Raw genomic sequence first — 22,500 nt, 5'->3', positions numbered from 1 at the left:
GAACAGAGTCTCTGTGGGCCTTTCCAAACACAATAGACCGAGCAACACACTAGACGCCACGTTCTTGGCATCAGAGATCTTTTCCCATCCCTCTTGCGGCCAGTCAGTGGCGGCTGTGTGTGTTTGTGTGTATGTGTGCTTTTGAGTGCGTTTGTGAATGCGCGAGAGTGAAACTGTACACAAGTGTCAGGAGAGATATGTGTACGTGTGTGTGTGTGTGTGTGTGTGTGTGTGTGTGTGTGTGTGTGAGGGGAGGTGGGAGTGCGGGGGGAGGTGGGGTAGAGGATGAGGTATGTGAGTGTATGCATGCCTACACTGTGGGAGCAACAGGATATTGGAACGTGTATATATATATATATATATATATATATATATATATATATATATATATATATATATATATCTTTGTATGTACGTGTGTGGAGTTGGGGGTGGGAGATATGGGCGTATGTGTGTGTGCTTGTACAAGTAAGTGTTCATCTCTGTGAGTGTGTGTTTGTGTGTGTGTGTGTGTGCCGTGGAAGCTGCGATACGTAGACTAGAAATGAGTGTGTGGAGGAGGGGGTAGAGGAGGTGCAAGGTAATGTGTGTGTGTGTGTGTGTGTGTGTGTTGGAGCTCATGTACGTTTATATGTATTTGACTGTGCTTTCATATGTGCTTGTACAAGTAAGTGTTCATCTCTGTGAGTGTGTGTTTGTGTTTGTGTGTGTGTGTGTGTGCCGTGGAAGCTGCGATACTTAGACTAGAAATAAGTGTGTGGAGGAGGGGGGTAGAGGAGGTGCACGGTAATGCGTGTGTGTGTGTGTGTGTTGGAGCTCATGTACGTTTATATGTATTTGACTGTGCTTTCATATATGTGAAACTGCATGTCTGGTGCATTTCTGTTATGCATGTGTGGGTGTATGTGTGAATGTGTGTCTTCATTTTTTACATTTATTTGCTTATTTATCACCATTGTTGTCTTATTTATTTATTTAGTTATGTTTTATTATTATCATTTTATTAGTATTACTAATATTATTACTACTACCTTTTTCTATATTATAATTATTATTTATTTATTTATTTATTTATTTATTTATGCAAGCTTATCTATTATTTATTCCCCCGTTTGTTTTTTTTTTTGTTTGTTTTTTTTGTTTTGTTTTTGTTTTTGTTTTGTGTGTGTGGTTGTGTGTGGTTTTTTTTTTTTGTTTGTTTTTTTTCCCCAAGGCCTGACTAAGCGCGTTGGGTTACGCTGCTGGTCAGGCATCTGCTTGGCAGATGTGGTGTAGCGTATATGGTTTTGTCCGAACGCAGTGACGCCTCCTTGAGCTACTGAAACTGAAACTGAAACTGTGTGTGTGTGTGTGTGTGTGTGTGTGTGTGCGCGCGCTTCCATCTGACCGTGGGTGCTTGGCGTTGTGATTACCTGGAGGATGATGTGATTATGATTTTTATGTGAAATGTTTCTTTTTGTTATATTTTACTCATGTGATGTACCTTAAGCATTACTCTATCTTTATGAAAGGCGCAGTAGGAATGAATTATGAATCGGATGATACTGATTATGAATCAAGATAGAATGCATGGTATGTTCTCAGCATTGTCAAAGAGAAGTGGATGCGCGATGATTCCTTGAGTTCATAGATGTGTACATGACTGAAAATCAAACCTGGGCGAGTCTTGATAACTGCATCCACAACATTACAGTCGTATAAAGCTGCAGGAATACTATCTATTAATGAATTAAGAAAGCTAGCATCGGCAAAATATGTAATTAGAGCAAATGCTACAGAAAAATTGTGTCCAAACTGAGATTAATATACGGTCTGACAAACTTTTTTTTCGAAACGAGCGAAACAGAACAGAAATCTAGAAACTATTTCTACATACGTGTCAGATACTATTAATCAATCAAATGTTGATCCACAAAATGTTGCTCCGATTATGAGCACTTCACCAGTTCCATTATGGAAATTAACTGGAGCAGCTTTTGACATTCAATATTGTGTCATTAAGAAAGATGAAAATCCCAATACATTAGCTTCTCGAGTCAAGTCACACTTGTTTCATACCCCAACCACTTAAAGATATAATTTATACAGACGTTTCTGTTCTAGAAAATCAGTTTACTGGTTCTGGATATACAATTCCTGCTTTGAAAATTGAAAAGTCATATCATATTGGAAAGGGCTTCTCAATTTTACAGCTGAATCAATTGCCGTTCTTATGGCATTAACATATCTAATTGATCTGCCCCTAAACTTGATTAATGTTTTATTTTGTGTCGATTCAAAATCAGTTCTGCAGTCTATCAAATCAGGTTGTACAAACATTAATTATAACATCGTTTTTGAAATAAGAATTTCGATTCACTGTATTCAAATGAGAGGAACTAATATTGAAATGTGCTGGATTCCCTCACATTGTGGGCTTTTTTCTAATGACCGTGCAGATCATCTTGCAAAACTTGGAGGTAAAATTGCTTTAAATGCTATTCAACTTCCACATCGTTTATCATCATCTGAAATGTGTAATATTGTTGAAAGAAATATGCTAAATTCCTTTCTGTCTTTAGAAGTTAACAACTTCTGCCTTATTAAATGCTAAAAGAACTGGCAGGGCTGTTAAGAGCATGGCATTTAGGTTATTGCTAAATGCCCCGTACACAAAATATTGTGAAAATATTGAATGCATTTGCAAGGGACGTTTAACGGCAGAGCACGTTTTAACCAGCTATTTAGAAATGAAACCTTTTTTGCCTCCAGAAATTACTGAACACGTGTTACCAGTTTCAAATGTCAATTTTTTTTGGGGGGAAAATGTTCTTTAACAAAGTTAGCTAGTTATGTGTTAAATAGTCCAGTTGGTTATTTATTGTAGGTCCCCACAAGAACCTCTTTTCAAATAATAATATACGGAAGTAGTGGGTACAATATTTGATTATTGATTAACTTTTTGTTCTAATCCCGCTTCCCCCGCCCCCCTCTCTCACACACCCTTCCAATATTATGTTTTTCCTTTCTTCCAATCACTGACACTCACCATCTCCATTTTACATTTTGTACTCTTTTGCACATTCTGTTCTCTCTCTCTCTCTCTCTCTCTCTCTCTCTCTCTTCCTTTCTTAGTCCCCTCGCCCCCACTACCTCCCCTCCACCTCAACCGCCCCCGTTTTCATTTGAATATACAGAAATGTTGATTTCTGATTAGTAATAACAATTATCATCATTATGATAGAAATGATAATAAACCAAATAATAATTACAATAGTATTAATAATATCATTTAGATGAACAGACTGTTGTTAAATAAACGAACGATGCATCCACAATTCTCACTCAAAACCCATTCATTTCCCCCAACCAACCTTGACAAAATGAAATGGGTCTGAGCTTTGTTGCGTGGCTTTGAAGTGATATATTTTAGCTTCTTGTAGCTGTAATAGAAAATGATCTTTGAAATACACAAGTCTTAACTTTTCAAAGTTGATTAGTCCTGTATGATTATCAGCATTGCTTCTGCTAGTGAGGAAATAATTATGTGTGCTGATGTCATCCAGTGAAGTGTTGACAGAAGATCTATATGATGTAGGTAATTTGTTTCCATATTGATGTTCCTTTGTATTAGATTAGGTCTTCAAGTGTGTGTGTGTGTGTGTGTGTGTGTGTGTGTGTGTGTGTGTGTGTGTGTGTGTGTGTGTGTGTGTGTGTGTGTGTGTGTTTCATGCTTGAACGAGTTGACTATGTTTCCTTGCTTTTGTATTCCTCATGTTTTCAAGCAGCTTCGAATTAATCATGTAGAAAACCAGCAGTGATTATTTATTTCTTCACTTACTGTTTTTTTTAAAATTTAAATATTTAATTATTTTTTTAATACACATTATCAGAATAATTTAAGAGATTTGCTCGTATTATTTTTGTGATCAAATGTTCAGAATAAAGGCTTTTGATAGATATCAAGACTGGAATCTATATTAAAAAAAAGAAACGAACAGAAAAGATGAACAGGTTTTTTATTTCTTAATAAATATTCGACAGAATATGTGAGACGTACAAAGATCAATCGTTGGCAGAGGCGAAGTTATTTCATGCGCATGATGGCGATGACGCCTGTTTAATGACAAATCTCTGGAGGTTGAGAGCGAAGCACAATCTGACACTGTTTTAAACAGATCTAAGGCTTTAGTATGTTTAATGAAGTTTTGATTTCATTGGCAATGTGTCAGATTATGTGCAGTCAGAACAAGACAAAGTGGGGACGGAAGGAGAAACGTCACACACACACACACACACAGATTCAAGATTCAAGATTCAGGATGATTTATTCATATAGGCCAAGGCCCCTAATGAAGGGGTATATGAACAGACAGTAATGAAAAACAAACATAAACATTTCACATAATACAAAATACATAGAAAACTCGATATAACATAAGTTCAAATGAAAACTAGCCTAGCAACAAAACAGTGTTTTCATGACGTAATAGTTTCTCGGACTTTGAAAGCTTTATATAAATACAAAGCAAGGTTTCTAACAATTTCACAGGATGTTGAGGACATTAACAAGTTCAATTTAAACATATTTGGTTGTCTATAATATTTAGGCTTAATAAATGATTCTCGAATATTCCTCAAAGCTGGACAACAAAGGACAAAGTGCATTTCATCTTCTGTCGAATCTTTGCATAATGGACAAATCAGATCAGTGTCATTACATATTCTGTATCTGTAATGATGAACCGCTAGCTCAGAAATACCTAATCTGAATCTTGTTGTTATATATTTCAAATGTCTATTCATATTTAACATCAGGTAGGGTTTCAAGTCTGGGCCATTGCTGAAATTCCTATAAAAATCAAATCTTTCACTATTTTGAATATGATCAGACCATTTCTGCCATCTACAATCGATCAAACGTTGCCGAAAAGCACAAATAATTGACTGTATGCTGCCAACACCTTGATTTAACCAAACAAAACAAAACCCATACTCATATAAACAGTGACGTATTTTTGTTGCCCAATTTACTTTGCCTCTAGTATCTAAATCAAACAGCATATCATACGCTTTACGAGGTAATCTGTTGGCATCCATTTCTAATAACCTTAAATGTATTCGTTAAACTTCCAAAGAAGGGCGACCTGTCATCATGCAGCAATTGGAGAGGGATTACGCTTCTGTCAATAACCTTAACCAATAACGAATACATTTAAATGCAGCAATTAGATACATCGGGTACCGATTTGTTTCTCCATAAACTAAATCATTAGGAGTTTGCCTTTCAACACCTAAAAATGTCTTCAAAGGAAAAGTATGAACTGATTCACAATGAACAGCGGCTCTATCTAGGAGTTGTGGGGCCTAGACAGAGAGAGAGAGAGGGAGAGAGAGGAATCACGAAACGAATTTTTATTTCACGAGGGTAGTGGAGTAAGAATAGCTGGGTTTTTTTTCCAGCCCTCAAACTCTCATAGAATGAAAGTGAGAGTTTCTGTCAGAGGCAGAGACAGAGACATGGAGAGAGTTAAGACATACACGGACACACATTTCAAGGCAAAAGAGCTGTTCTCTGGGGTCGTCCAGACAGAGACCCCCGACAAGATGGTGACTGACCGCCCATAACAATTCCCCTCAAGACAGTGATCCTGCCGTAAGGCTACACGGAACCTCGTCGCAACGCAATCAGCCAAATTGGCGGCAGTTACTGTCTGGGCGCTCTTCTTCCTTTTGATTCAGTAGTCCTGTAAAAAAAACAACAACAACAACAACAACAACAACCCAGTAACAGTGGTTACTGTGGCAGCTTGTGTAAGAGGGGTGGGGTGGGGTGAGGGACGGTTAGGGTGGGGGGAGGAAGGGCAAATAGGGGGTGGGGGTGAAGGAGGATGACGAGGTGGTGATGTGGAATACGAAAATACTCATGGCCAGGAAAACTCTTGTTTTTCTTTCTGTTGTATGGCTGGAGTATCATTCGTTAGTATCTATTTGTCTGAGCTTTCATCGTCGGGGATAGTCTGCCCTTAAAGGGTGTTTGTATATACTGTACAAAAAACAACAACAGACAAACAATAACAACAACAAAAACATGTAACAGGAGGCATTCGTTAAAATACATTTTCTTTTACCCGTTGCTTAGATACATCATATGTATGTAAGTATTGCCGGGGACAATCCTCTTGTTGCTGTGGGTTCTTTCATGTACGCTGAATGCATACTGCCTACGAATCATCAGCTTATTATACTGCTCAAAGGACTGGCACTCAGACCACAACTCGAGGTATAGTATGGAGGGGAAGTAAAATTCCTGGTCTTGTGTTAATCAAGCCAGGGACCCTTGCTTATTGGTCTAATGCTTTATCACCTTCGCCGTTATTATTTCAACTTTTTTGTGTCCGAGAACTTGTGACATTAGAAAAACAAAATCGATGATGATGAACGACAAAGGTGCACTCTCATAACATATCCTGACGACAACCAAGCTGAGAGATACAGACACCTGCAGTGTTGGTCAGAAACTTTGAGCAACACTCCATAGACACCTCAGTGAAATGGGTGAAACTCCACTGTGGTCCCAATCTTTCCATGTGATCCCATATCCCACTCAGCCAAGGGCTGAAAAATACTCAGAATATGGGTATCGAAGTCGCGTCCTCAGAGTCATCAGTCCGCGACGCTAATCACTTCGCCACAGCGGTTAGCGGTGTTATTTAAACTTTGTTCATTAGGTGACCATGAATTTTCAGAAGTACGTTTTGATCTTATTTGATTTGATCTGGCCTGAAAAGATTTTGATTTAGCAGGAGCTGAAGCAACGTCGCTGGACACATTTCACGATATACTTCACAATTTATCTTAGGGTCAGAAGAAAGGGGGGTGTACTCTTAAAATGCTGCACCAATTGTTTATCCCCCACGTGGTGCTGTGCACATAGAAGACATATTACACAACACTATATTATAGATTGTTCAAAAAATTACAGTTGGGCCAACAACTAAGTTGGAGATGGGTTATCAGTGGTTTCTCCGTTGCAATAGGAAATCATTTACAGCTTAGTCTTTTGTGAAGGCCTGTGACTCTCAAACTGGGAGGCCAAATTGCACTGGCTCTTAGTGCTGCAGCCTTGGGGGTTAAATCACCTTTGGGAACCATCCCAACGCCGACCTTCTTTGCCGACAGAGTGGGGATGTAACTTAGGTAAGACACTCTCCGTTAAATCAAAATCTGGCCCAGATAGTCGGGTCAGCAGTTGCCTCCCCTGCTGTTCTGAATGTCACAGTCGGACACGACTGACTATCATGCATACATACATTACACAACACATCACATCACGACACTGCTAGTCGTCAACTGTATAATTTTCAACTCTTGGAACCTGACAAGGCCGCCGTTTGGATTCTCCAAGCTGTACTGGGGGATTTTCAACGTTGCTGACTCTCGTTAACTCTCTCCATACGAACGGCGAAAGAGACGACGTTAACAGCGTTTCAGCCCAATAACCATCATCAAAATATTGCAAGCGGAAGGCTCTTATACTGAAGAAGTGAATGTTGACAAAGAATACCACAATTCTGACGACGGAAGCTAAAGGTTGGGTCATTCAGACACCCACTGGACATCCGAGGGGTCTGTGTAGAGGAGAAGAGAGGACTGGCCGTACTGAGTGAGTTAACTTCTGGCCTTGCACACTTAGCACTATCAGGAAGTGTGTGCGATAAACATGTGAAGTTTCACTAAAAATTTAGGTCAGCGGGAGTAACTATGTATGCCAGTTTTTTCTCTGTGTTGCTCTGTCTCTGTCTGTAGTTCTCCCTCTCTCTCTCCTTTTCCTTCATAATATGATGTTTGTATCAGGATTATGTAGATGTGCATGTTTAAATGTATATGTGAATGTCATGTCTTTATTTCTTCATCTCTTTGCTACTTTGTGGATGTTTTGATTCATTTTCATTTTCCATTTGCCCTGAGGGCTGGATGAAAAAAAGCACATGTATGCTTATTCCACTTCCCTCAAAAAAACCACTTCGTTCCTTCGTTCGTTCTCTCTCTCCTTCCCTGTGTGTGTGTGTGTGTGTGTGTGTGTGTGTGTGTGTGTGTGTGTGTGTGTGTACACGCGCGTGTGTGTGTATGTGTGTGTGCACGCGCACACAAGCGTGTGTATCCCCACGTGCTGCAAACGGGATAATCTGGATCACCATTTCTTTGTGGCATTCATTCATTCAATTAATATTTTAATTAGCTGGTTACCTTTTCATGATCAGTCACACACGCACACACACACACACACGCACACACACACACACACACACACACACACACACACACACACACACACACACACACACACACACACACACACAGATATATATATATATATATACATATATATATATATATATATATATATATAGAGAGAGAGAGAGAGAGAGAGAGAGAGAGAGAAGCAAGCATTACGATGGACTAACAACATTAGACAGTGGACAGGAAAACCATTTACAGAGACCCAGGCTTCGATACACAACTAACAGACCCGGAGGAATCCGGTGTACAGTTTTTAAAAAGAATCTGTTATCTGAGGCGCCCCAGTGACTCTTCATAGAATGGATGGAGAAGCAGTGGAAGTAGGTCATATTGCTCGGTTGACATACCAGTACAGGAACTCTCCTTGCTGTCTGTGACTGGCAGTCTGGGGAACCTCTGTCTGTCTTTGTGTATGCCTGTCTGCTTCTATGTCTGTAACTGTATGTTTCTGTCTGTCTCTCTGTTTCTCTCTGTGTCTCTCGAAAGATTTAGTTTCTATAAGAATTTTTTCAGTGTGTCTGATGTGAAACCTTACTTAGTGTTGAATATGGGTAGACATTTAAAATATATAACGGCAAGATTTAGATTAGGTATTACCAAATTAGATACAGAATATGTAACGACACTGATCTAATATGTCCATTATGTAAAGAATCACAAGAAAATGAGATACCCTTTGTTCTTGGCTGTCCAGCTTTAAGGAACATTCGAGAGGAGTTTATTTAGCCTAAATATTATAGAAAACCTGCGTTGTTTGAATTGAACTTATTGATGTCATCTACTTCCCCTAAAGTTGTTCGCAAATTTTCACTATTTTTATACAAAGCTTTCAAATTCAGAGAAATATATTTCGTGAAAACATTGTTTTTTTAAATTATTTTTATTTTTTTATTTTTATTTTTTATTGTTCTACACGTTGAACTGTAATCCAGTTATATTTTTGTTTGACTGTGTTTTTTGATGCTCACAGTGTCGTGATGTATTGTTTGTAAAATAATGTTCACATTCCCCTTCATAAGGGGCCAAGGCCAAAACATGAATAAACCATCTTGAATCTTGAATATCTGTGTCTGTCTGCCTCTGTCTGTCTCTCTGGTTCTCTGTGTCTGTGTTTCCTTCCCTACAGCTTAAAGTACTTACTTGTCTGTACGTGTATTTCTCTTTTACAGGTGAAACAACGTAAATTTGCTGTCGGTCCGATAGGTTAAGAGGTTTAAAGAGCCACGCCTGCCCTGTGAAGTGCTGCAAACTGTGTCTGGAGTTTTTCATTAAATCAACCTTGTTTACTCGGTCTTTCCGTCTTATCTTTTCTGTCTCCGTCTTTGTAAGGAACTCTGTCTCTCTATGTCTGTCTCTGTCTGTCTGTCTGTCTCTCTATCTCTGTGTCCCCCTCTCTGTGTGTCTCTCTGTGTCTCTGTCCCTCACCCCTCTCTCTTTCTGTGTCTCCCTCCATGTATCTCTTTGTCTTTCTCTTCCTCTGCCTTTCTGCCTGTTCCCTTTCTCTCTGTCTGTGCCTTTTGTGTCTTGACTGTCTCCCCCTCCCCCTCTGTCTCTTTCTCCCTCCCTCATTCTCTCTGTCTCTGTCTGTCTGTCTCGCTCTCTCCCTCTCAGGTTTTTAGTCCGTCTTAGTCTCTTACCTACTAGTTTTCCCCTCTCTCCCCAGCATCAAAGCTTGGCTCACTGTTTACACTTGTCACCCATTTTCGGCATCACTTAATGTCAAGCGTGCCTCCGTCTCTCCCTTCAGAAGGGGTTGGGGATGGGAGGGAACGGGTGGGGGTTTGGGGTCCTCTGGGAGGGGGCGGGGAAGCCTTCACATCCTGTAATGCCAATTCAAAGCGAGTCTCTTCCGTCAGCTGTCCAACGGCAACAACTATTTGGAAACCTTGTGAAGGGGAAAGGCCAACGTTAGAAATGAAATTGAAACGCAATAATTGTTGTTGTTGTTTTTGTTGTTGTTGTGGTTGTCGTTGTTGCTGTTAAAGAAGAAGAAGAAGATAATGATAACGCTGTCGTTGGTTGTGATGGTGACGACGCTTATTTTGTTGTTGGCGCTGTTTATGATGGTAGTGGTGGTGAGCTGGCTGTTGTTGACGTCCTCTTATCTTCCGAGTGCTCTGGCTCCATGCTGACCATTACTTACATGGTGGCACCCTTTGTCTGCAAATGTTCCTTAATTAATGTGAAACAGTGTCCTATGGGATTTAGCCGCCCCTGACTCGGGACTGTGAGGACCTGATGTCCAGCGGTATTTTTCTGTGTTAAGTCATTTGTGTTGGAAACTGCTTGGCGCAGCAGAAGGGAGGGGATGGACAGAGGTGGGAAGGGGTGGGGTGGGAGGCGAGGGGGGTCGGGGGGGAGGGGTTGGGGGGGGTAGGGTCAGAGGCATGGAGGATGAAAGGGAAGAAAAAGGGTGGGTGATGAATGTGAAAGAGAGAGAGGATGAGGGAGGCAGAGAGAGAGAGAGGAATAGGAAAGAGAGAGAGGCTGAGGAAGGCAGAGAGAGATGAATGGGAAAGAGAGAGAGGCTGAGGGAGGCAGAGAGAGAGAGAGGGGAATGGGAAAGAGAGAGGGCTGAGGGAGGCAGATAGAGGAACAGGAAAGAGAGAGAGGATGAGGGAGGCAGATAGAGGAATAGGAAAGAGAGAGAGGATGAGGGAGGCAGAGAGAGAGAGAGAGGAATGGGAAAGAGAGAGGGCTGAGGGAGGCAGATAGAGGAACAGGAAAGAGAGAGAGGATGAGGGAGGCAGATAGAGGAACAGGAAAGAGAGAGAGGATGAGGGAGGCAGATAGAGGAATAGGAAAGAGAGAGAGGATGAGGGAGGCAGAGAGAGGAATGGGAAAGAGAGAGGAATGGGAAATAGAGAGGGGGTGAGGGAGGCAGAGAGGGAGGAAAAGGAAGAAAACGGGTCGGATATGAGAGGACATATAGAGACAGAGGCAGACAGACAGACAGAGGGATACAGAGACATGAGAAGAAAGAGAAGGAGAAGAGATAAAAAAAAAAAAAATCAGCTGAATAAAAAAAGATGAAAAATAAGCCACAAAACAAACAAGACTTACAGTCGCTGGATCAGGTATTAACTACATATCTTCCCACCTCCTTACTTTGTCGCTCCACATTCGAACAAAAGCAAAACAAAGAACCAAACATCCAACCAACCAACTAACCAACCAAGCAAACAAAAACAACAAAGAAGAAAAACCGAACATCAATCAAGCGATATCGGCGTTGCAGCTTGTCAGTCAGTCAGTGCGTCTGTCAGTCAGCTAACAAATTAACCAGCCAAAAAAAAAAATTGCTTATGTACTCCTTCACAGTCTCAGTTTCAGTTTCAGTTTCAAGGGGGTGTCAAAGTGTGCGGACTGATCTATATAAGATACACCGCATTTGCTTTTGGAAGAAAAAGAGCAGTTGCCCGACCTTCGCATGAATCAAGCGCGGTGATCAGGCCTTGAGCAAGAGCAACAAGAGAGAGAAACGAAACGAAACGAAACGAAACGAAACGAAACGAATATCATTTCACGAGGATAGTGGAATAAACACAGTTGGTTGTTGTTTATATACATCCAGTCATCAAGCGGGTGGCCTGATAAAGGGAAAAAAGAAGAGAGGGAAAGAGAGAGGGGGCGAGGGAGAAAGGAAAGGAAACGAAACGAAAATGCTTTGAATGTAGGCTGTTGGCCATAGTTCAAAACAGAGGAGAAAGGGAGGAGATGAGGGGGTGGGGGAGGGGGGGGAGTGAGAATGAAGCAATCACAAAACGTATCTAACATCTAGTCTTCAAATAATCATCTACTATTTTTCACGTTCTTCCACGAGATATATCTCCCATCACATGTCAACAATATTTTTTTAGGAAAACTGTGGCTACATGAGTGCCAGTTCAAGCAGTAGATGTATCAGTTATACGTTTTCTTTTTTTCCACAGCATGAAAAATGTATCTGGAGACAAGCATGATATTTGTACCATCCATTCCCTCGAAGGATAATGTTCAGTGCAGGATGACATGAACTCTGCAGGGATTTAACCCTGAGATCTCAGTACATAGCACATTCGAAAAAGAAATGACATTCATTTTCAATACAACTTTTACAGAATGGACAGTTTCTGTCTCTTTTTATTAAGGCTATTCATAAATATATTGTTATTCAATGACAACACGTTAAACCGAGCTTGTGTTGTTCAACCTGGAAACAATACACATCTTCATTAGTAAGATATTTTCCTTTCCAAAAACAGTTTTAAAGGTTCGATATCCCGAATACCTGTCCCTGTTCCACACACTCCCTGACTATTCATACAGAATCACATCCGCCAATCTCTGTTTGAAAATATTTAAGAACATTTTTATATCTCCAACACTCTGTTACTGCCACACAATACCAAAGCCTGTTTCACTCAAAATTTCTGTCACAAATTATTGACACGCAACATTTCTTACCCTTGTGATCCAGCTCAAAGTCTATTCTGGTCCATCTCAAGTAATGTAAACCAGTATCTTAATGTGTTTACAGTGGAGTTAACATACAGCGGGTATCTTCCAAGATCCCCATAAATCATATAACTATGTGGTGTGTAAACAGGGACCTGCCCCCCCCCTCCTCCCGCACCCCCCCCCCCCCCCACATCCCCCCAAAAAGAAGTTTATACGCCAATAAATGTACCTTTTCAATAGTATCTAACCTATTGAATCCCCAAATTTCAGATGAATACAAAAAATTGATTTTGTTTTGGACTTGAAAAAATGTGTAAGTAAGTCTCTGATGTCATTTCTTCATATTTTTGGAAGATTTTCAAAAGAGGAATTAATGTTTTCTTTCCTAAGTGATTTGTAGCGATTCTGGGGCTTATTTTAGTTGATAAGGGGAAATCTAAGCAACAATACTTATCAACAGCATCTAACCTAACACTATTAAAAAAAAAACATGCTTTACGTTTCCCCCAAGTAACCACCCTTCCAAAATACCATTACTTTTGTCTTAACTACATTAATCTGTAACTTCATGCTCAAGCAGCATGTCTGGAGAATGTTCAGCTGATTTTGTAAACCGAATGGGTTTGTTTATAGCAATGCCGCAGCATCAGCGAAAAGTAAACTGAATATTTCTATGATTCCTGGCTTTTGATGCATTCCAGCAGTTTGTCATGTCTTACTGAGTCAAACGCTGAGAGAGAGAGAGAGAGACAGAGACAGAGAGACAGAGACAGAGACAGAGAGAGAGCGTAGACCTTAGATTTCAGACTTCAAAAATGGCTTGTTTTATTTCGGCCATCGGCTCACATACAAACCACATATGAAGCACATGAAAATGGACAATATAACATGCCAAACATACGGCCTTAAGTATGTCGTGCAATATGTTGTAGTTTAGTTGGTGACCAGCTTTTACTACAAAGAAACAGTACAATCCGTGATGTTCATTAATCAAACCATAATTTTCTTCTGTTGAATGGATAATGGACACACTAGGCTAAGTCCTGATATCATTTGCTGGGCTATTTGTCTGAATCAAACACAAAGGAGAGAGAGGTGGAGAGCTAGATAGATAGATAGATAGATAGACACAGAGAGAGAGAGAGAGAGAGAGAGAGAGAGAGAGAGAGAGAATTTCAGTCACACACACACACACACACACACACACACACACACACACACACACACACACACACACACACACACACACACACACACACACACACACACACACACAAACACCCACACACACACACACACACACACACACACAAACACACACACACACACACACACACACACACACACACACACACACACACACACACACACACACACACACACACACACACAAACACACACACACACACACACACAACAATCGACCCGAACAAACAAGACCCGCCCACGCCCCTTCATCCCCGCCCCGAAAAACAAAACAAAACAAAACAAAACAAACAAACAAACAAACAAAAAAAAGCACACACAAAAAAAACAAGAACAAAAAAACAAGAATATCAACATAAAAAAACCCGTAAACAAACACATAAAATAAATCTTCGTTCTCTGAACCCTGCCTGTCTGGAATTCTACACGCGCGGGTGGCGCCAAGGCTGCGAGCGTGCGTGGTATCTTTTCAGCAAGCGTGTTCCGAAACCTTTCTCTCCGTGTTTTTTGCTACTACTCATGTATCGTGTCATCGGGCAAGGTAGTGCTGACGACAGAAGAACCATACCGAGCATGTTTAGGCGTCGGCAGTCGTTTGACAGCCAGACAGCGCTGAGCTGAAGACTTGAAACATTGGTTAAATTGGTCCTCTTTTTTTTCTTTCTTTTCTTTATCTCCTTTAAATAAACAGGTCTCCTTTCTTCTCTCCACTGGTAAACTTGATAACTTGTTTTTCTTCTCTTCGCTGGTTGAATTGGTCTCTTTTTGTATTTTCTTCATTGGTTAGATTGTTCCCCTTTTCTTTATCTTTTGTATATAAATAGCTTCCCTTTCTTCTCTCCACTGGTTAAATTGGCTCCTTATTTTTCCTTTCTTCACTGGTTAAATGAGTCTATAACTGAATGATCAAACGAGACTTACCTGAAAGGTGAAGTTTAATCGGAGTTCTACCCCCTGAGAGGGCGCCCCGAAAGAATTATGGTTTGAGTGTGCGTGCTGGCTGTCTGTGCGAATCAGTTCGTGTCGAATTCGTCTGGGCTTCGGTCGCTCCACTTTACAGCTCGCGTCAATCGGTTGATGGAGTTTTTGTTCGCGTAATTGATTTCAGTTTGTACTCCCTTAATCAGGTAATGGGGCACATGTTGTATAATACACTATAAAGTATATCGCAATTAATTATCTTATTTATCTGTGTACATGGATGTATCTGTTACCTGCGTTGTTTCCTGAATACCATGGATATGTATTGCTGTGGGCCATCAAAACAGCAGCAGAATTCCTCTCCTCCTGTGGAAAGCCCCTTGGCAGCATCTCCATCTTCACTGACTCATGTCCACACTCCAGGCCCTTGACTCCCCTGATCCTGGTCCACTGATCCAGTCCCTTAAGGCCTCCCTCACAACCCTTACCCAAACAGCCCCAACGACCCTCCAGTGGGTGCCTGCACATGTAGGCCTCCCAGGCAACGAGCGTGCAGACCACCTCGCTAAGGAAGGAAGCCAGCTCACACAGCCAACCATTCGTGCCACGTATGAGGAAGCAAAAACTCTCCTCCGCAGCAGATTCCGAAGAGGCTGGGTCACCCTGAACGGAGGCTACCAGGCACACCAAGATCCCATCAGGACACTGGAGAGAAGACACCAGACTACCATCTACCGCCTTCGCACAGGACACTGCGGCCTCCGAGCACACCTGAAGAGGATTGGAGTGGCAGCCACATCCCTATGTGATTGCGGCCAGGCTGACCGGACCCCATCCCATACTCTCCAAGACTGCCCCCTGTATGAGAAGATGCGGCAGCAGTCCTGGCCTGGGGGTGCTGACCTCAACACCAAGCTCTGGGGGACGGCAGCCGATCTTCACCGGACGTCCGAGTTTGTGGCATCCCTCGGACTTCGACCCTGACTGCGTAGCTGTCGAACGCAAAGAAGAAGAGGAGGAGAAGAAGAGTATTGCTGTGTTTTCAACAGACATTCCTTGATAGCTCCGTCATTACTAATACCAGACTGGCGCAGTCTATAATTGTCTGTTTACGCTGCATATATTAAACTTTTTTTTTTTAAATTTCTTCTCGCCGCAGTGGAGCGATGGCCTTGTGGCTATGCGCCCGATTAGCAGGCGAGTGTCTAAAGGTTCGAGTCCCATAATTATACGGACCGGGATGTTTATATATATATATATATATATATATATATATATATATATATATATATACTCTCCTTCACCATACCTCGAGAGATGGTTTTGGTGCTAGTCTTTCGTCGATTGTAACGAAAACCCAATGTCTGGTGTGCGTCAAGCACTTAGCACACGTAAAATAGCTCATGGCAGCAGACAGTGTGGTTCCCGGTAAATTTCTTTTGAAAAACCGACTTTGATAATGAAACAAATACACATGCTGACAGAAAGAAAAGGATATTCTGCTACGCGGGTAACGAGATCTGCCTGGAGAGAGCAGCCCGAAGTTCACACAAAGATAATATCTTATTATTTTTCTGTTCTGACAGCACAGTTCAATACAGACTGGCCCATTTCTTTTCTTTCTGCTGGTTGAACAGATCCCACTTTCTTCACCCCCTTTTGGTTAAATTGGTCCCCTTTCGACGGGCGCAATAGCTGAATGGTTAAAGCGTTGGACTTTCAATCTGAGGGTCCCGGGTTCGAATCACGGTGACGGCGCCTGGTGGGTAAAGGGTGGAGATTTTTACGATCTCCCAGGTCAACATATGTGCAGACCTGCTAGTGCCTGAACCCCCGTCGTGTGTATATGCAAGCAGAAGATCAAATACGCACGTTAAAGATCCTGTAATCCATGTCAGCGTTCGGTGGGTTATGGAAAGAAGAACATACCCAGCATGCACACCCCCGAAAACGGAGTATGGCTGCCTACATGGCGGGGTAAAAACGGTCATACACGTAAAAGCCCACTCGTGTGCATACGAGTGAACGGAGAAGAAGAAGGAGAGGTCCCCTTTCCTCTTCTCACTTGTTCAAATTGGTCCTTGTTTGTCTTTCTGCTGTTTTGTTTTTTACTGGGACTTTCGCTTTCCAGTGCTATGTTTGTTCAGCGATTTTTTGTTTGTTTGTTTTATTTTTACATCTATTTATTTTTTTAAATAAAGTGTATTTATTTGCTTGTTGTTATTTATTTGCAATATAGTGGTGGAAACCAGGTGCAGGTAACTATCTTCTGTCACTTTGAAAAACTAACTTTGCAAAAGATGCTTAAGAATGTGTGTGTGTGTGTGTGTGTGTGTGTGTGTGTGTGTGTGTGTGTGTGTGTGTGTGTGTGTGTGTGTGTGTGTGTGTGTGTGTGTGTGTGCCACTCAAAAGACATCAACTGGGGTCCATTTAAAACCTCTTAAAAACGTAGAGGGCCACTTATTTTTCAGTTATCTATTCGTATGTCTGTTTATTTATTAATTAATTATCTGTTCACATTATCTGTTTATTCAACTTTGTTTATTTATTTCGTGTCACAGCTTGGACAGAGCACACACACACACACACACACACACACACACACACACACACACACACACACACACACACACACACACACACACACACACACACACACACACACACACACTGACTGCGACCCAACCGTCACCCCACCCCTCCACACTCAGTAAAAAACAACAAAATTACCGCGTAGCGCTGTACACAACAAACAAAAATGTTCCTCGTCTCACGCTCTGGGAAAAAAAGGAACAAAAAAAAAAAAAAAAAAAAAAAACCGACGCGCGCGGTCGCGGCGACGGACGCGGCACTGCCGCACAACTCGCCTTCCTCTGTGATGCTGTAGCATGCTGCCTGCGACTGCGACTTGCTCGCTGCACGAGCAAAACGTTCGCTCCGGCGACTGAGGGGTTTGTGAGAGAAGCGAAAGGGCGGAGTGAGAGTAACCTCGCTTGGACGTGGACGTGGACGTGGACGTAGACGTGGACGTACATACGTGCAGGTGGCCGCCAGTTGCGAGTTACGTCACGTCACGTTACGTTTACGTTGCGTACGCATTATTGGTTAGTTTGTTTGGTTGATTTGCATTGATGGTCGGGGAATTTTGTGCTTGGAGATAATGAGGTGAGGAATTCAAGGAAACATGTGGTGATGTTAGTGTGTATGTCATGTATGATGTGTATGATTGAGTGGGTTTTTTTTTGTTTTTTGTTTTGTTTTTGTTTTGTGTGTGTGTGTGTGTGTGTGTGTGTGTGTGTGTACATTAGTGTTTGAGTATTTGGTTGAATGTCTGTGCAGGATTATGCATTTGAATTATCGTTTTAGTGTTTGTATGTGCGTGGTTCTTGAGGGGTACATGTATTTTGTGGTGTGTTTGTCATCTCTTTATCTTTTTTTTTTTTAAAATAAATAATTTACATTAATTCATTTTTGTTTTTATTTGATTCATTTCTTACTTTCATGTTTAATTTTGTATTTATTTATGTAATCATCTACATCTTTATTTCTGTATTTTCATTTGATTACATGTTCGACTTGCCTTTTTTGTTTTTTTATGTATTGGTATACTTATTCCTGTATCTGCTTAGTTTTTGTATTGTCAACATTACTGTTGGAACAGTTACATTACATATTATAAAAGAGGCAAATAACATTTATTTCATGACTTTTTTTCGTATTATTTCTTCTTTATTTCATTATGTCATTCTATACAGAAGAACTGTGCTGTTTTCGGCATTTGACATAAAAAAAAGAGATTCGCAAATAATCGCATCAAGAAACTAGACATGAATAGTTCTAACATTTTCACACACACACACACACACACACACACACACACACACACACACACACACACACACACACACACACACACACACACACAGAGGCACGCGTGCACTGCAAAAGAAAAAATAAGAAAAAAGAAAAAAAAGAAAGAAAAAAAAGACCAACAGAAACAGTTACAACAGTAGCACCACCACCACCACCACCATCGCCACCTCTACCATCAACATCACCACCCCCACCACCACCACCACCACCATCATCATCATCATCATCATCCTAATCATATTCGTCATCATCATCATCATCAGCAACAGCAGCAGCAGAATTAACAATCACAATAGCAATAAATAATAACATCCGCAGAAGCCTCGAATCGGAGCGAAACGTGAAACCCGGAAACCCAGATAGACAGCGTGGCATTCAAAAAAACGAAGAGTTTCGCAACGTCCAAGTTTATTAATTAAGCAAGCGCTGCGTGTGACAAAGACCAGATGTTTGTCTAAGAAACAAATCCAATGATAGCAAAACAAACCCCGATGAGCATTGAGAAGACACGATTGAGATTGTGCCAGAAAGGAAGAAAACATCCACGACAAGAAGAAGAAGAAGAAACCCCCCCCAAAACAAATCCGAAGGACCTGAAGATTCGCTTGAGATGAATAGAGAAAGTTGTAAAGGATGGGGAAGGGGTGTGTGCGTGTTTGGGGTGGGGGTGGGGTTGGGTGGGGGGGACCGATGGGGGGGAGGACGTAGGTTGATGGGGGGGCGGGGGGGGGGGGCAGAGTAATAAGGGGGATAATTCGGCAAGGGTGCGGTGGGGATACAGAGGGAGGAGGTAGATTTGGTTGTTTTTTTTTTCTTTCTTCTTTTTTTTTCTTTTCCGTGTGTTCGTTTGTTTGTTTTTTTCACCAGAATTTCAAACCGATTGCGCGACAAAAAACAACAACTCCCCTCACCCTCAACAACTGAGACCCTTCCCCCCTCCACACACACACACACACACACACACACACACACACACACACACACACACTACACTCACACACACACACATTCACTCACTCATACACTAACTCACACATACACATATACACACATACACTCACTCACTCTCTCTCTCTCTCACACACACACACACACACACACTCGCACTCATGCACTCACTCATACACTCACTCACTCACACACACACACACACGCACTCATACATTCACTCACACACGCACACAGACACACACTCGCACTCATACACTCACTCATACATTCACACACACACACACACACACACACACTCACACACAGAGCAACCTTAGACGCATATCAAACTAGACTTCCTGTCCAAGAATACGTTTTCATATGCACGCGGCGATTATGATATTGAACACAAACTGATGATCAATATTTCATATTCTCCATCTCGCGCTTGCAGAACAGATAACTGAAAGAAGAAAATATAAATAAATGCTAGGAATGATAGTGTGGTAATGAATGATATAAATATGAATATATGAATTTAAATGTGTGTGTGTGTGCGTGCGTGTGTGTGTTTGTGTGTGTGTTGTCACAACAGATTTCTCTGTGTGAAATTCGGGCTGATCTTTCCGAGGACAGCGCGTCGCTATCATCAGAGCGCCATTCTTTTTTTTCTTTTTTCTTTTTCTGCCAGCAAGTGTTTCTCTTATCCTATCAAAATGGATTTTTCTACAGACTTTTGTGTCTATCGTCTCATCCGAATGACTAGCACACAGACCACCACTCAATGTACAGTCAAACAATGAAGGGGGAGAAAATGCTGGCGACTGTGGGATTCGAACCAGTGCGCTAAGTTCTCTTGCTTGCGAGGCGGACGCGTTAGCACTAGGCCAAGCCACCACATGATCTCTCTCTCTCTCTCTCTCTCTATATATATATATATATATATATACTATACATGCATGCTGCATTTTGATCTCTTTCTAGGGGCCGGAGGCCTGGAGATTAAAGTTTTTGTTCTTGTTCTCTCTCTCTCTCTCTCTCTCCATATATATATATATATATTATGTATGTATGTAGGTAGGTAGGCATGTATTATGTAGGTATTATGCATGTATTTATGTATTATGTATGTATAATTAAGTGTATAATGTATGACTGAGTTTGTGGTCGTGTTACTTTTCTTTTCAATCCCGATGCGAAAAGTGGATGGAGCGCTTAACGTAAGAGTCATGTCCTAGGTTTTATGTGCAAGAATATGACTCTACTTGTGCACACTCCCCCCCCCCACCTCCCCCTATCAGATTTCATTCTTTTCAGGTTCTACAGGATCGATACTGACGATGTGTTCAGGCCTGACAAGACCCTGTTGTGGGGTGACTAGGCTATAAGCAACAATGATAATGATAGTAATTTATCTATAATATTTTATCATTCGTTTTTAGACCAGAGTGCTTTCATCCCTGAAACAAACCTTTGCGGTCGGCTGGATCATGAGCAGTAAGAACAAGAGTTGAGTTTAAAGGCCTATTGGCTGACGCACCTAGAGGTTGAGTTGTTCGGGGCTTGTGGGTCGTGGTTCAGTGAAGGTTGGGTTGTTCGGGGCTTGTGGGTCATGGTTGGGTTGTTCGGGGCTTGTGGGTCTTGGTTCAGTGAAGGTTGGGTTGTTCGGGGCTTGTGGGTCTTAGTTCAGTGAAGGTTGGGTTGTTCGGGGCTTGTGTGGGTCGTGGTTCAGTAAAGGTTGGGTTGTTCGGGGCTTGCTGGTCTTGATTCAGTGAAGGTTGGAGTTGTTCGGGGCTTGTGGGTCATGGTTGGGTTGTTCGGGACTTGCTGGTCTTGATTCAGTGAAGGTTGGAGTTGTTCGGGGCTTGTGGGTCATGGTTGGGTTGTTCGGGGCTTGCTGGTCTTGATTCAGTGAAGGTTGGAGTTGTTCGGGGCTTGTGGGTCATGGTTGGGTTGTTCGGGGCTTGCTGGTCTTGATTCAGTGAAGGTTGGAGTTGTTCGGGGCTTGTGGGTCATGGTTGGGTTGTTCGGGGCTTGTGGGTCGTGGTTGGGCTGTTCGGGGCTTGTGGGTCATGGTTGGGTTGTTCGGGGCTTGTGGGTCATGGTTGGGTTGTTCGGGGCTTGCTGGTCTTGATTCAGTGAAGGTTGGGTTGTTCGGGGCTTGTGGGTCTGGATTCAGTGAAGATTGGGTTGTTCAGGGCTTGTGGGTCTTGGTTCAGTGAAGGTTGGAGTTGTTCGGGGCTTGCTGGTCTTGTTTCAGTGAAGGTTGGGTTGTTCAAATCTGTCTGGACGGGAGGTCCATGACCAGTGAAAAGAACAGTGTTCTTTCTTTCATGCAGGTCGGCTTGTTCTTTTCTTCGGGTGCCCACTATCAAGGAATCGGAGTTGCAGGAACTGACAAAGAGACGGACAGACAATAGTGAACACTGAAATGGTTCATGTCATTAACGGCACAGCTCGAGAGAAAATGAGGGAGGGAGGGAAGGAGAAAGAGAAGGAGGGAGATATGTACACACACACACACACACACACACAGACACACACACACACACACACACATACATATATATATATATATATATATATATATAGAGAGAGAGAGAGAGAGAGAGAGAGAGAGAGAGAGAAAGGGGGGGGAGAGGGAGAGAGAGCTGAATCGTTTTATGAAAAGGCCTCAGGCCCATGTCAATGAGGGCAGTTACAAATTCATAGTCATCACAAATTCATAGACATCACAGAGAGAGAAACAGAGAGGGAGGGAGAGAGAGAGAGAGAGAGAGAGAGAGAGAGAGAGAGAGAGAGAGCTGAATGGTTTTATGAAAAGGCCTCAGGCCCATGTCAGTGAGG

The sequence above is a fragment of the Babylonia areolata genome, chromosome 2, assembly GCF_041734735.1.
Source record: "Babylonia areolata isolate BAREFJ2019XMU chromosome 2, ASM4173473v1, whole genome shotgun sequence".
In the NCBI taxonomy this organism is placed as follows: domain Eukaryota; kingdom Metazoa; phylum Mollusca; class Gastropoda; order Neogastropoda; family Buccinidae; genus Babylonia; species Babylonia areolata.
This window is presented reverse-complemented; position numbering follows the sequence as displayed.